Source organism: Meleagris gallopavo, chromosome 2, assembly GCF_905368555.1.
Source record: "Meleagris gallopavo chromosome 2, MGAL_WU_HG_1.1, whole genome shotgun sequence".
Taxonomy (NCBI): domain Eukaryota; kingdom Metazoa; phylum Chordata; class Aves; order Galliformes; family Phasianidae; genus Meleagris; species Meleagris gallopavo.
In genome coordinates, this window is record NC_139405.1 from 96,407,337 (window position 1) to 96,419,766 (window position 12,430).

Here is a 12,430-nt window from a genome sequence, read left to right on the forward strand (position 1 = left end):
GCATTTAACACAGTCACAGGTTCTGCCTTAGATCAAGCCAAGGACTCTTGTGCTCACCATTTTAAAAATAATAAGTCATGTTGTCATATCTTTCTTTAGAGTATGAGATTCTTATTGCAGGCTACCTAAAAGTAACGAGGCTGGTTACTCATAACTACTGTATTTACCTTCATACTGCAGACCGGTCGTCTGACCCAAGGACTGCACTGTCCTATTTAATAAGATCGTGTCTGAAGTGTCATCTCTTTCTGCTTCTGGAAGTCATTCAAAAACAGATAAAGTATCCTACAGCATTTTAAGGCTTTCTTAATCCTGAGTACTCATGGATCTCAAAGGGTTGACTATAGAGCTTATCTGAAAAGACAGAAAGGCATTCAGAAGGATTTTGTTTATGGCCGATAGAGATCTCCACAAAGGAACTGACATCCTCAGGAGCTTTGGTCTCAGTTGAACAATGAAGTGAGCTGCAGCTTCATAATGTAGGTGTATTTCTCAGTCTTGTAGAGATAAAGCTGAAAGACTCCTAGGTACTATAAATCTTAAGCCAGGTACAAATTTCTTCTTCTGATATACAATGGCTTTCAAGTTTCAAGTGGTACCATCTCCATACATTTGGGCAACAAAATGTTGTCTTACTCATCATGTCATTCAACAAAAGATATACATGTCTAGGTTTAATGAGACAGTTACATTACAATTCTACCAGCATTTATTTACTTACTGCTATTAAAAAATATCAGCAGAGAGTATGGTAGCTAAAAGGAATTCAAAATGGAAGATTACTTTTCAGTTTGCTTAGCTCGTGTTTACTGCAATGCCATCAGTTTCCATTTTCTGTGCAAATTTGTCTCTGAACACAAAAAAAATTAAGAAAGCATAACTATGAAACAAGAACATGGCACCAAATCCAGGAGTATGTGAATATCCCAAAGTACTTGGAAAAACAAAGTCAAGCAAAAAAAAATCCATTTCAATTTTACTGTGGGTCCATAAGTGGAAAATAGTTTGCCCCACAGATAACCTGGTGTTTCCCAAAACTTCCTCAAGACTTGGCAGTAAACATTTCAACCAATGAACAGAAGTCAGGAGAGCTGGGACCACCCAGCCTGCAGAAGAGGAAGCTCAAGGCTGTCCCATCAATGTCCATAAATATCTGAAGAGAAGGCAAAAAATGATGGAGCCACGCTCTTTTGAGAACTGCTGAGTGCCAGAACAGGCAATGGGCACAATCTGCAAATTGGAATTATCCCTGGAGATCTTCAAAAGCCAAGGCAATCTGCTCTGGGTATCCCTGCTTATGCAGGGAGTTGGACCAGACAGCCTCCCGAGTTCCCTTCCAATCTCACTCAGCCTGCGACTCTGTAATTATTGATAAGCAAATACATTTTTACTTTCTCATAGACCTGGGCAGATTCATTCACATAAAAGCAATCTAGCAATCTGAATCAGTTGCTTCCTCACAGAATCAATTTTTTTTTTTTTTTTTTTAAACTTTTAGAGGAGAAACTCCTGTGCATCAGGAGCACAAGGGTGAGAAGAGGTGTATGCTCTTGACTAATCTTTGAGCAGGAGGAGAACATTTACATACTTCTTGAAAGAGTGTTATGACACAGATCCGATATGGTACACACCTTGTACAGAGCACAGAACCATGACCTAACGAGAAGCAGCACAGATACATTCAGTGGGGTGCCATCCTACAGCATGCACAAAAGTACTAAATGTGTGTTCAAAACTGGCAAAGTAAAATCCTTCCATCAACAAAAACAGCTTGTCAGCTTTACCACACATCATTTAAAGAAGAGTCTGACCTGATCGTTTTAGGTCATTCCAGACAAAACTGCGTCCTCTGACTGCTGCTCATTCCTTCATGGAAAATCTGCATGTATGCACCTCACCATCCAAAAAAAGTTCAAACATTAAATAACTTAATTGGTTACAGAACAAGGCCAAGGCTAGTATTTTCAGAAAGTGAGTAAGACAAGATAGTCAGAATTCCATTACTTTACATATAAAGACCTCCTACCTCACTACCTCCTGAGCAGTAGCACTAAATGTCAGCAGAACACTACTTAACCTGTTCAGTCACACTGTATCCAATACAGTAATTAAATCAAAACCAGCAAAATAATCAGCAGTTTATGCTTAAAATAAACCCTGATGGTACTGATGCTGAGTAACGTATTTCAAGACTCCATCTGCAGCAGACAAACAAGAGCAGTATCCGGGCAGATGCAAGTTGAGAGTTCAACACTGTGGACAAAGCCAGACCATGCCAGCTACAGCACGGCAGGACTTTACACAATCTGGTTTACTCCTAGAGATGCAGACTTAAAGACATCAGAAATATTTTACTTCTATGACTATTCTGGATGTAACAAAACTCAAAGGAAAAAAAAAGAAGTAATCATCTTCTCCTAATCCGTATATACTTTCAGTGTCACTGACCCTAGGATATTTCAATGTCAAGCAAGTTTGTTTCTCTTTTCCCCTCTTCTTTGTAATTTTAGAGGACAACTGTCCCAATACTGATAAGATTTCACACATAAGAAAATAAACCATTATGATGGTTAAAAAAAAAGTATAAATTCTACAATTCAGAACATTATTTGATGTATAAAAACAACTCTTGTTCACATGACAGTGTGTTCTGATACACATGCTCAGGAAATTAATCTTGGAATCAAAACATAACTAAAACTTCTACTTGGGATAAAACACAAATACACCATTAGAAAATATGAAAACATCTTAACCATAAAGCCATTCCTCTACCCACCCAGTCCAGCATCCATGTGATGTAGTATGCTGATAGACAGATATAACTTAATCATAACTGAACTGATTGCTTTTGATTTAATAAACGTATTTGAATTGTTGGTATATTTAAACCAATTTACATCCAAGTCAAGACAAACTGCATCTTCCCTACTAAATTCAGACAATGTAATAGTTGTATTTTATTTTGAAATCACAGGCTATACTTTCAGCAATGCAGTCTAAACAAAATGTACTGCAGAGAAAACTCCAACTCTACAGTAAGGCTCAGTACTACCTGAGGCACTTTGATTCAGTGAAACAAACTCTGCAGTATAAATCTGAGGGTTTTTTTTGTCTGTTTTTTGTTTTTTTTTTTTAAATAACATCATATTTTACAGAATTTGTTTTAAAATTTCCATTCTGTGGTTTTAACACTCTAACTTCTGTTAAAGATGTTACCTGACAGAGAGAGAGGACAGTTGATGCTTCAGGCACTTGAGATATACTGCAAGGCAGCCATGTGAAATAATACTGGTAATCCTTCTGAAAACGAGAGCAATGAAATAGTTTATTTTGACACCTAAATTGCCTTTCTTTGGAGGCAATCCTGAAAATTGATAAAATGAATCACACCTCGAACTGCTACCATTTCAGTCTTCCACAGTTGAACAGCTTCTCATCACACTATCCCTGTTGAGATGTTTTCTTCATAATCTTAACAGAAATTATCTTCAAAGCAGAAAATGAGCTGGGTTTCTACACCTAAGAATACTATGGTGGCAAATCCTACGGAAAGGCAACTTATATTAGTATATTTATTACTTATTATATATTTATCTTTTCCTCATTCAAGCTGAAACTAATCCTGAACCAGAACAAACACTGTGCACACAGACAGAACAGTTTTCCTGCTACTACGGTTGGATTTTGTACCAGAACTCTGAGAACCGGAGCTCTGCTGCTCCCAGCCCTGTCTGACACACGCTGCTGCTTGCAGAGTTGAGGCAAAGCCTTCAATTCTGAGGATATGAACATCCATAGGGATGGAGATTAAGGAAAATAAAAATGTAGTTAAATTAAAGAGACTTATATTTCACATAACAGAAGTAATTTATTTATAGAAATACTGAACTTGACAGAAGCAATGAAAAGAACAAGACTTTGCAAAAAACTTGACGGCTTAGTAATAGGAATGCATTTTTAGCTAGATAAACACAGGTTGTCTTTTTAGCTTACCCTATCAGATCCATAGCTTAGTTCAGCTGCTTACAAAACCAGTGTAGATGCAACTCTTCACAGAATTACTCTGTACCCCCAGAGAAAACACTAAACATGGAATAATGTTTAAATTAGCAGCAGTAGCTGCAACACAAGAATGAAATGTCAGTATCTCCTTGGCACATGAGTAATTCAAGTAGTTGTCTTCAGTTACCCTTCATATGAAAGAATTAAAATAAAGGCAGAGAAGAAATATAACTTACAGTCTAGACTTACACATCCTAAAGTGGTCATTTATTCACATAGGTCAAGAATTAAACATTATAACTTAATGACTAAATGGGCCAACTTCTACTGCTGGATGAAGAGATGCTGAAATGTTCACTAATTGGAACAGACCACGTGGTCTGTACAGTTGGTATTAGAAAGGTCACTAAGCCACCAGCTTCCAATATGGTATTTTTATACTTTTTTCTTGCTCTTCTTCATTTTCTTGCACTATTAGAGGAAATAACTCTTCCTAGGGAGAACTTAATGATCATTCTATCACAAAGATTAAAAAACTGTGCAAAAAACAAAACAAAACAAAACAACCCACCAACAAAAAAAACCTTCAGAAGACAAGCATAGCCATACAACTGTGTAAAAAAGGGGCAGAAACAATGTTAAGCAATCCAGTATCTTATATCTACTTACCACTGCTTGTTCCAGATATCTTTAGCTGCATAGTTAGAAGTCTACTACAATGTAAGCTCCCTGCGTACCAGTGCTAAAAGATTTAAAAATAAAAACTTGTTTTCTATACCAGCAAGAAATGACAGTGCTCCTCACCCTGATCTTGCACTCATCTCTATCAGCACTAAACTGAAAACGGAGATCAGAACAAACCAGTTTCAGTAACCACAAGGGAAACCAGTTTAAAACTAGTTTCTGCATGAAATGGAACATTTTCATAGCATAGGCAAGCCAAACTGATGGCGTACCCCTCAACCAAAAGCTATGCCACCACAATTTTTTTAGAGAATGATCTCTTTGAAGATATGTACATACATACTAGAGTGAACTTACTGATAAAGTGTTCTTCACTTGGGACAAAAGAAAAACAGAGGATCAATCGAGTTGTACAACAGCAGCAAAGCAGCAAACACAAGCAGACCAAGTTTCCCAAGTTCACAACTCACAGTAAAAAGTAATTTTCAGGAAATATTCATAGGTATTTCTTAGAAAGAAAAAGGCCCCACTCAAGGATAAACCTCTGCTGTCGAGACAGCAATAGTTGATTTGAAGCCAACAACTAAGTATAGACTTTGGATGACTATATATAGAATTAGTGATAAACGAGGACAAAGGAAATAAGATTTATCATATATAATAACTGTGATTTTAGTTAAACTTTAAATACCATTCAGAAGAAGTGTGGAACTTGACCATTTTTTCCTTGTAGTTACTTATTTATTTGATAATTGTAACAGTCAACACTACTTGTTTAGAGATTAAAGCAAATAAAAAGCATATTTGGTAAAGATTAGCTTGTCTTCATTCTGGTTGCAAACCTTATTTCATGTCTGTACGTGACCTCTTCATTTCCTCCTGAAGAAAGGCATTAAAAAAATTCTACATTTGAATGAGTCACTCAAATTTTATCCTGCTTAATGCAGTACTTTGTTATTCTCTACTTTATATAGAGAGTAGAAGTCAGTACCGATGATTTAGAACAGTCAAGAAATATAAAGCAACTGCTTTGTTATTCGAGCTCTCAAGATTCAGAATTAAACTGTCTGACACAAAATGTCCTCATCACCACCCTCTTTACGTCACAGCCTGGAGAGTGGGACAGGAAGGAACCTGATGAGGTTTAACAAGAGCAAGTGTAGAATCCTGTATCTGGGGGGAATAATCACACACATCAGTACAGGTCAAGGGCTGACCTGCAGAGAAGGACCTGGGTGTCCTGGTGGACAACAGGTTGGCCAAGAGCCAGCAGTGTGCCCTGGTGGCCAAGAAGGCCAATGGTATCCTGGGGTGCATTAAAAAAGACCATGGCCAGCAGGTTGAAGGAGGTGATCCTCCCCTCCTACTCTGCCCTGCTGAGGCTACATTTAGAATACCAGTTCTAGTTCTGGGCTCCCCAGTTCAAAAAAAGACAGGGATCTCATAGAAGGAGCTCAGTGAAGGACCATAAAGATGATAAGGGGCCTAGAGTGACCTATTGTAGGGAACTTGCTTAATCAAGGAGTTGGAACTCAATGATCTTTTGCAGCCCCTTCCAACCCCTGCAATTCTGTGATCACTTAAGTCCATTCTAACCATTCAATTCTTCTTCAGCGCAGGTTAAATGAAAAAAATATATACTTCTTTTTAAAAAAAGCTTGTCATAAAGTTGGAAATAGAGAAACATTTTCTGGTGATATGCAGTGCCAACACCAGAGCACAGAGCCTCCTGCACTCTGCCCTTGCTTTTACCTCTGTCTGCACCACCTGATCTGACCAACGCCGCCCTACTAATGATATGGCAATAAAGAGCAGAGGCTGCACAGCAACATCGAAACCCAACCATCCTAGTTTGGACACAGAGATATAAAATACGCAATTGGTGGCCATCTGTGAATGATTTGACTTAAGCAGGCTGTTCTACAAAAAGTTAATGAAAGATAGAAATAATGAAGTACTTGTATGTGGTAGCCAGATTGTTTTTCTTCTCACATCTACCACCTTCCTGATGCTACAATAACTGAGGCAAAGACTGAACAGAAGGGCAAGGAGATGACAAAACCTACATCCATCCCTTGATGCAAAAGAGAACAGTTTAACACCATGATATTTCATGTAAGAAAAACAAGCCCACTCTCTTAGTAGCAGTAACCATAGCAGAGGAACAGAAAAACGAAGAAAAAGCGAAGCCCACACCAGCTAATCAGCTGTTGCTGATTGCAACTATCTAACTTAATGGAATCTGGACAAAATTCACATAACCACAATATTGTAAACACTGCCAAACCGCTATTGAATGTGTAGAGGTTCAAGTGATCATCTTAAGCACAGTGCCTTAGGACTCTGCTAGCAGGTAATTAATACATTGTGCTCATGTAAGGACACACAGTGACACTTCATCTGCTCTAAAAAGAGGGGACAGCACTATGAGGCTGGATTGCTCCTGGCCATAGGTGAGAGACAACGGAGTCTCACTACTGCACTACACGCAGAAGGTTGGACTTGGGAACTAAGCACTACATTCACTGCATTCTGTTTACATAGCAAAAGGCTCATTAAAGTAAGTTTATTGCTAACAAAGGCTGCCAAAATAAACAGAGTATTCTTGTTCTTAGCCAACATGATGTATCAAGAGATAAATATTTTAAATTAATTTGCCACTGGAATCATTTGGTGCTTTTCAGTTTCAAACAATCTGAGAGCAAATTCAGCACCCCCTATAAAACCTACAACAAGGTTACAAAAAAAAAAAAAAAAAAGCACGTATATAAGCATATGTATAAAAAGACACACACAAGTTCTTCCCTCTATTCTTCCATTACAGAAAACTACTACCACGTTTCAATCCTTTTCATCTTTACATTCCAAGGACAGTTCTTTTGTGGTAGAAACACAATACTAGGTAATTTTGGTAGATCAAACATTGGCAAGAAGTCATCAATTGATGGCCACAGAGATTGTGTACTGTGGCACTACTGAAAAATAATAATCTAGTAATGCAATCCATATCAAAAGCTGCCAAACAAATAAATGCTTCAGTATCACTTTGCCATTAGCCGAAACCTGAAATTGTACTTAATAAAACAGTTTTTAATCAGCTTTGCACACAATACCCAATGGACACTGAGGCTACCAGTTACTGGGAAAAGCGATTTGGGTTTTTTTCCTACCACATGTAAGGCAGAAAAGAACTGTACTAATTCAATATCTGAAGGATACTAATGACTGTGTATCCAATCAATACAGGTAAAATATCTGGAGCACAAATGCTCTTAGTGCATGCACACTGGATCTATGCACCCTATGCATGGCATTAAAAGCCCTGAAGCTGAGCAAAGTCATTTTTTTTTTCCTGTTTCTTAAATTAAATGAAATGCTTTAATTCTGGCGTGATTAATACAGGATATAAGAACACCTAAACGTGTCAGAAAATAGAACTGTCCTTCTCCAGTTAACTATATTGCTAAATATAAATCCATCACATAGGAACAATTAACAAAAGACAATTCTCAAAGCTCATGCTTTTAATTTTACAGTAGATGTTCTGAAATTACAGATTAGAAATAGAACATTTCTATTAAGAGTCAAAAGCTAAGAAAGAAACGAAAGGATAAGAACTAAACAAGAAAGCAAGGATTTCTCCAAGAACAAAGGATCATATGGTCTCTCCACCAGTTTCTAGGCAATACATTTCAGATCAGACCCTGCCATGTTTTCAGCTCTTTCTTGTGCTTGATGGTTCAAATTAACACAACAGATTGTTCTTGTTCATTCAAAATCATATGGCAGTAAACTTAGGAAAGTGAGACAACTTTCACATTAACTCTGAAACACTCTGAAGGTTCATAAGAGCAAAAACTGCAAACGAGTGTCAGCCACAAACTCCAGAAGACTCTGTATTAAGGGAGCTCAGCTGGGTGATCTGTAAGTTCACACTTGGTATCTATCCAGGTGATGAGATTCTACAGAGGATCTGTAAAGAGGATGGGAGTCAGAGCTGCATCCGCAATGCATTTTTCATTAGGAGCAAAATTCAACAGTCATAATGGCAAGGATAAATTTGCTGATAAATAGAAATTCATATCCAAACTAGCATAAATACACAGTTTACCCACCAGCTGGGGAACAAACAGCCTCTTTTTTTTCCTCCCAGTTTCAAGGCACATACACTCCATGTTGCTTGAGCACACCATTGCCGATGGTCCCCCCACATCTCAGCATTCCACAACCATGGAATGTGTGTGCAGCCCAGCACTGTGTTCACTGCAACGCTGCACTGCCTGATTTGCAGCCTAAGAATTGCTTTTCCCAGAGGCTCACACCTCCTCAGCTGTGGCAAAGATATTCAACACTTTACCTCTGCTGCGAAACATCAAGGCAGAAGCCTAAGGCTGAAACACTGAGGCTTGCATGTTCCCTTCTCTAACCAAAAGCCTTCTGCACAAAGCCAGCTGCAGGGAGGAGGACAATGAGATTCCTCAGAGCAGTTTGGCACCACCCTAAAAATTCTAGAGCCGGGTTCAATGTGTGCAGGACCCGTATGGTTATACAAGGCAAGGAATGGGAAATCCGGATGAGTTTTGCATAGCCTACGCTGACCTGTCTACTCGTGGTTTAGAGCACTGCAAAAATTGAGCTAATGCTTCCAACCGCACCCTTATAAAACATGCATTGGATACTACATAAATCAACTCAGCTAATAGTGCAGATAGCACATATACGCAAAAGAATAAAGCAGCACATGTACTTCAGAGCTGCTAAGCTCTTCTTAAACATAGCTGTCAACTCTGAATTATTCAGTAGGAATGTATTTATACAAGGGTTTCTTATGGATCACACGAAGTCACATACCATTTAGCCCAACCATCAAGTTGTAGATGCAGCAGGCAAAAAATGTCACTTTGTGACATGAGCAGATGACACAAACTGGCAGAGGAGTAAATTAGAATACAGTATTTCTGCAAACTGATCTGCCCAACCTAATTCTAACATGTTTTAGTAGTGACTGACACAATGTTACAAGAGCAGAAAGAGTAAGATTGTTCTGCTGACAGGTGCAATATAAGAAGTCATCTATCTCAGCATAGGCCACTGAACTCAGGCTTTCATTCAGTTACAGTGAGAAAAAGAATGTTTATAAGATGCCAAAACTAGCTTGCAGAAAGCACTGTCCTTTGTGGCAGTCTTTGCTTGAGCCTGCATAGAAATGTGTACGCAGCTCTCATGCTGCTGTTTTAATTTTCAACCCCTCATCAAACCAAAACCAGGAAAAACCCATCAAGTGCACCTCAGGCTTTGCACATGAGCCATGCTAACAAGTATTAAGTTCTCTATGGCTACTTTTACATTTAGCAGTAAAAAGACTGCGATAAGCAAGCAGTGCATTTCAATTTGCATATTTGATAAATTTTACCTTCACACTTAACTACCTGAACAAACCCAAGAAGGAGTTCTCCACTTCTTGATGCCTCAGAATTGAAGCCACGTGACACTTCCAAAGATATATTTTAATCAAATAAATGATTATGCTCAATAAAGGCAGAAATAGGAAGTGCTGAGGCATACAATATAGCAATGGCCATACACAAATGTCTAACCGAGCCTCATGGGGCTGAAGGGAGATGATTGCTGTACTTGGCCTCGAAGTTCCTACTGTTAAGAAACAGACAGATGTGGTGAGGAAGATGCACGTCCTCACCCACAACCACCGCACACATCAGCTCTGGATGGGCAATGAAGCTGATACCTAGGCAAGGACAGCTTATTATCCCCTCCCCCTTTGTCACTTCCCTCAAATTTGCATCACGTGTGGTAGTTTAACAGCTACTCCTTTGCTTCCTACAGCTTCCCAAAAATAAAACACACAAAATACAGAATAGCAGCTGTTGATGACTTTCTACAGTGTAAGGAAATGAATTCCATTTTGAATTCCATTCCACATTTTTAGTTTTGGCTATGTTATTTTTGGAGAATGAAACAGTAGCGTTCCAGCCAGTCTTTTTGAGACCTTTTCCCTGGCTCTTAGTTTCTGTAACTGTATTTCCACTTTTAAATGAAAACACATTTCCACTTATGATAACTTACACTGAAAGTGAGAAGTGAGCTGTTTACTAAACAAGTAAATGTTGCAATTCAAATATGATGTTTTCATAGTAGGATTGCAACAGTCAGCCTAACTAAATGCCCATACAAAATTAACGTCACACAGCATAAAGCAACAATACCAAAGTACAGGAAACCCACTGCAAATTTCATAAATCATTAAAAAAAAAAAAAAAGCTGAAGTAACTCATTATGTCATACACAGGCATGTAAAACAGAAAACAACAAAACAATTCACTAATGTTACATCTTCTCCACAGTTAATTATTTAAGCCATACTCACAGAGGGAAATGCAGAGAAAAAAAAAGTGATTAACTCTGCAACAAAAATTGCATACGGACAATCCAGTTAGTGCTCTTTTATGGATTACTGATTTCTCCAGTGTATTACATGAACTGGTCTACACTATAAGCCTACAAAATGTTAAAAAAAGCACTAAGCAGCCCAGTCTCAATTTCACAATTAGAATTTCTCTTCAGAAACATTAACAGCTTTTCATGTGTCTAATCTACGTATATGGCATGGGAAGCAAGAGAATGAAAGAAACGCTCTGTTGAATATAAAAGCAGAGTGTGAAGAAGTCTGCTGGGGTTAAGTAATTAACCTGATGCATTTTTCAGAGAGACTGTACTATTTTTAACTGCTCTTTTTTGGCAACAGGTCAAAGTTTTCCTAGCAAAATACCAAAGTGAAAACGCTGGGAGCGAAGCCCAGAGGCAGCTCTTTGCTTTGGCCTAAGCTGAAACTTATCTGACTCCAATTAGATAGGTAGCACTGCTTCCCACTCCCCTTCATTGAGTGCTACGGTTTGTGGGCCTCATTATGCCTCTGAACGTCTATGAGAGAAAAAGCACAGTACTAAAGCCTTGAGAAGAGCATTTTTCAGATTCTATAGGAAATTCCTATACTCTCCACACAGCACAGACATCTATACTGTTCAGACAGTTCCTGTATTTTTGGCCAAACAGAACTGAGTCATTTACAAGGAAAAAAAAAAAAAAGAAAAAAGAAAGAAAAAAAAAAAAAAGAAGGAAAAGGACTCAGTGTGAGTGTCTTGAGCAACTCCTGCTTGGAAGGGCTGGGATCTGCCCTCCCTTTTCTGTTCCTCTTCACTGGGACACACTGGGAAATCTCTCAGCAGAGTGGAAATATTGGGTCTGGTGACCCAGAAGCTCAGTTTAAATAATAATAACCATTCCCTCTCACTGCCTTTCCACGGTTCAGATGTTTAAAACGGGGAAACAGAACTCCTTCCCACTCCTTCCTGAGGGCATGGATTTCTTGGTAAAGGAAATTATATTTCATACACACAGAGAGAGAGAAAAATGCTACGTGAAATAAGAGACAGACGAAATCAATTTGTCCCAATGGAAAACGAACGTGACTCCGTAGGATCCATCCCCGAGCTACATTTCTCCCTTAGGCGTGTCCCCTTCCTGCGTTACCCCTGCAGCACGCAGAGCCCTCGGTCCCACCACAGGCCGTTTCCCGGCGGGCTCCAGGTCCGGGCAGCTCAGACACAAAGCCGGGGATCACCCGGCCGCACTCAGCGCGTTCGGGAGGCGCGAAGCCGCGGGGCAGAGGTGATGCCGGAGGAGCGGAGTCCTCCCCGCCGCACTAGGCGTCGAGACGCGTTTC

The 12,430-nt window shown here is 39.1% G+C and overlaps 1 protein-coding gene across 3 annotated transcripts in view; it reads right to left on the minus strand.

Moving 5' to 3' along the window:
* Positions 1-12,430, minus strand: part of ROCK2 (Rho associated coiled-coil containing protein kinase 2) — a 94,242-nt gene that overhangs the window by 81,406 nt on the left and 406 nt on the right. The gene's annotated exons all lie outside the window — the stretch shown is intronic.